Below are 4211 nucleotides of genomic sequence, written 5' to 3' on the forward strand. Positions count from 1 at the left end.
GTAACAGTATATTATAATGCGGACTATTTCCAAGGAATTACTCAAACTGATCCTGATAAGAAATTTTCAACAAAACAGAATGATTTGGATGTTAAAAAATATTCTTTTATACGAGTTTATCACATTAATGACGACTTACAAATGTGTAAGTGCTGAAGGGGTTATAGTCTTTGCTCATAGCTCCACAATCTTGACTTTGAGGCTACAGCAAATATCTAAATTCTCTTTTTGAGATCCCTCCATCATTCAGAGATTATCACACAATCCTAAATGTTCATTTAGTTAATTTACCTTGGAATTAAGCTTTCATATTATTGACTTTGCATTTCACAGACACCATTAACACAAATTGCTAAAGGAAATACTCAAACAATATATCAGGAACACAAACAGTTTTTATATTTATAAAAAGAACTGTACATCACATTTAGCCATACAATACATCACTAGTTTTACTGCAGCATCAATGACAGCATGTAAAATGTATTAGCTAACATTAAAACTGCAGAACAAATGAGGTGGTGAATCTGGTCTCAGCATCATTTGTAGAGAGCTTCGTTCGCAGGAATCAGTGTTGTTAGGGGGAGTGGGGGTGATGGCCGCACTCGTTGCTGTAGAAAAGACACATTAATATAGACAGTAAATCTAAACACACTTTCTCACATCTTAAATGTGGGAACAGAAAACCTGATCCACACTAAATCTAAATATACCATCACTGAATGTTGTTTCCATGAAAGAAAGAGCGACATTTTCGGCACGTGTCAGTCAGGACAGCGGGAAGCGAACAGCACTCCTTCGGTGTTATGGAAATTAAACTTGTGCGAATGTGAAGTGAAATACTGAAATGTCTTTAAGCCTTTATTAAAACAGATACATGGAATAATTCAATTGAATGAACAGAGCTCTTTCGCCACAAACGGTTAAGAGATCTGAGCCAGAAAAATAGTTCAGAGTTTTAGACACATTCTATAAGATTTGCAAAAATAGAATTGCCACTGGCAGCTCGTGGCACCGACTGACACCTATAAGGAGAGGACAGGTGGAGATGTTATTCGACTTTTATTTAAAAAAACAAACATAACATTTCGGCATAACCACTTGTCAGTGTCAAGTGAAAAAAAACATGAACACGTTGGCATTCACTAAGTTGATTACCTACGACTTAAAGTAGGCCTAATAATTAGTAAAGACTGAATTCAGCCCTTTATTGTGACGTTGTATTACAGCACTGTTGTGTTCCATGTAGCCTTTATTTATCAGTTTATTTACTGCCTAACTTGTGTCCAGTGATTCAAAGCAATCAGTGAAAGTGTGATTCTTTGGACCGTAAAAGTCTGTTGGAGGAATGACGTCTAGTGTTTGTCTACCAAAATCTTTATAACGCAACATGCTCATGCCGTGTTCACACCAAACGTGGCGCACATTTTCCGCCGGGCGCCGCAATAGACTCATTTGAGGCGCCGCAAATAGCACGTTTAACGCGGGGCGAACAGAGCGAAGGACACGGCGCGAACAGAGCGCGAGTTGAAATATCCCAACTCTTCCGAAAAAAATGCGCGAGTCATAGTTGCGTCAGCCAATCAGCCTCCAACCTGCTTTGGACAGTTACCCAAGTATGAAGATTTAATCTCCTTCCATGTTATATCACTGATAATTTGCTGTCTTTTAGTGTAGCGTTACTAAAAACTGTTAAAAAGTTAAAAGTTAAAAGTTATCTCTGCTGTGAGCTAATTTAGCCTAACAGTTGGAAGAGAGCACTTGGCAATTGTCTGACATCATTTTTTAAACTGCACCAGATGAGGCCCAACCCTTCACTCTGGGGGAGCCGATGGCTGGCAATACGTTAACATCATAAGTGAAAGATATTTCTGAAGGCCCACCTAGCATAAGTGTTATGAGCTGGAAAGAGGAACCCAAATAAGCCTCTCTTCAAGCCGCAGCAGCATCACCTGTTGAAATGGGATCAGAAGTGTTAGTGTGAGCCTCACATTTCATAAACAGATAGTTTTAGGGATCAGTATGGCTTCTAGCAAAGTCAGTGAGTAATGGGCTTTCCAGAAGATGTCAACAAGGCCTCTGTGATTCTACATTACATTTAGCTGACGCTTTTATCCAAAGCGACTTACATTTTTGCTCTCTATACACCGTAGACACAGCAACAGGGAGCAAATAGAGGTTAAGTGTCTTGCTCAAGGGCACAGCGACATGGACTAGCAGAGCCGGGGGCGCGAACCACCAACCCTCTGATTGAAAAGACAGGCATGCTAACCATTTAGCCACAGTCGCCCCAAGGATGTTCTACAGGGTGTCAAAGTCGTCCTTTTCCCACATGAAAAATATTAAGTCCAAACACCGTTCCACCATGATTGATGACCATTTGGTCTGCCTGAGGCTGGCTACCAGCAGCTACTGTCCGGACTCTGCAACCCTGCTCTTTCCATTCAGTGCAAGTCATCAGAGTAAAATGTAATGACCAAAAATGTACAGAATTGCATCGTGTCATAAGGGTTCATAAACACACACACATATACATTATTAATGTAGGTAGATCTTTTTGACTTGGTCATTTTATAAGTAGCTCACGAGCCAAAAAAGTGTGGGCACTCCTGCACTACACCAACAGCGTAGCGAGAATCTGTGTAACTGTTAACCGTTTTGTCGGCAGCGAGCTTACAGGCTTCTGTAATGCTGCGTCCACACCAAACACGTTGCAAATTTGACGCGCGAGTAGATTACATGCAAAGCCAATGCACAGACGCGCGAGGTTGCGGAAAAGCAAATTTTCCGCCGGGCGGCACAAATGACGCAGCGCGAATTCGTGAGAGTTGAAATTTTCCAACGCCCGTCATCACCGCCGTCGCTGAATCAAACTGCTGCTGGTCCGCCTGAAGTAGCGCTGGAAGAGGCCGTCATTCAGACGCTGTTGTGGGTCTACGGTTAATGTTATGAACCCAGACACCATGGAGTTTGATGTTCCCACGTGTGTGGAATTTACACAGCAAGTATTTAACAGAACTAGTGGTTATTTCCATGGTGGATGGCGGAAATGGAAACTGTTTTTACGGAGATAAGCCACGCGCCCTTTCAGGCACGAGTAACATTCGCAACGCGTTTGGTGTGAACGCAGCTTGAGCAGAAAAGTGTGATGCCAACTTACCGCTGCACAGAGTGTCATATGATGAAACTACAGCAAACCCAACCAACTCTCTCCGTCTGGCGAGTGAGATGCTGAACCGTCCACATACAGCTCGAAATCTGCATTCGGAAGGGGGGTGTCTGTAAGATCGGGTCTGGGTGTGCAGACCTGTTCAAGAGAAACACAATTATGCGGCTCCCCCTTGGCAGTCAGTGATATTGACGTTTAAAATGCGTGCTCTGCTACATATCAAATCAAGCGCTTCCTCAACTAACAGTCAGCCAAACACCAGGCAGAACGAGATGGGAGGTGTCACACCCTGCAGCGGCAGCCTCAAAAAAAGTTCCGTCTGCAGTCGACTCCGGTATTAGTAGAAGAGTAGAAAGAGACAAACAACAGAACAGACAAGTGTCGTGTGAAAGGTAAATAAAATGTCAGGAGCCGAAGGCGACAAGCTAGTCCCTCGAAAAGGTTCATAATCTATTGACTCGAAGCTTTTGGGATTTAGGGCAAGCGATGTTAACCGAGAACAAATCATGTGCCCAGAGTGCGTTAGAGTTGTGTCTGCGCCGCATAGCAACACAACTAACTTGATCAACCACCTGAAAAATCACCACAAAACACAGTACAACGAATGCATTAAGGCTAAAGCTAACGTATCTCCGCCCATGTCCAACGTCAACCCAGAAAACCATAACAGCGACCCTGCATAGCGCGGCAGCGTATCCATCCACCTCCCAAAGACACACTGACATGTGTCCAATAAATACTGTGAGCAGTGAAGGCTTTAAAAAAAAAAAAGGTCAAGACACTAGACAAGAGATGCGGGATCCCCTCACGCAATTATTTCTCCAAACAGGCATTACCTGCACTGTATGAAAAACGTCAGGGTGAAATAAAAAGGGCTGCAACGATTAGTTGACGCGTATTTTTTCGACGCATCGTTTGTAATTGAAAAGATTTAGAGCTACCGGTAATTTTCATTCGGCATTGCAATGCACTACATCAGGGGTGCCCAATACGTCGGCAGAGGTAGATCGCATGCCATTTAAAAAAAATTATTCTAGAGCTC

General features: G+C 42.9%; 1 long non-coding RNA gene across 1 annotated transcript; it reads right to left on the minus strand.

Moving 5' to 3' along the window:
- Positions 1 to 436: 436 nt before the first annotated feature.
- On the minus strand, positions 437 to 3262 carry LOC306743402. Its single transcript, XR_013771082.1, has 3 exons — positions 3161 to 3262; positions 1884 to 1952; positions 437 to 611 (listed from the first exon to the last, which is right to left on the minus strand). It is a non-coding gene; the product is annotated as an uncharacterized lncRNA (long non-coding RNA).
- Between the last annotated feature and the right edge of the window lie 949 nt (positions 3263 to 4211).

This window comes from Taurulus bubalis (genome assembly GCF_910589615.1).
Source record: "Taurulus bubalis genome assembly, chromosome: 11".
Taxonomy (NCBI): Eukaryota; Metazoa; Chordata; class Actinopteri; order Perciformes; family Cottidae; genus Taurulus; species Taurulus bubalis.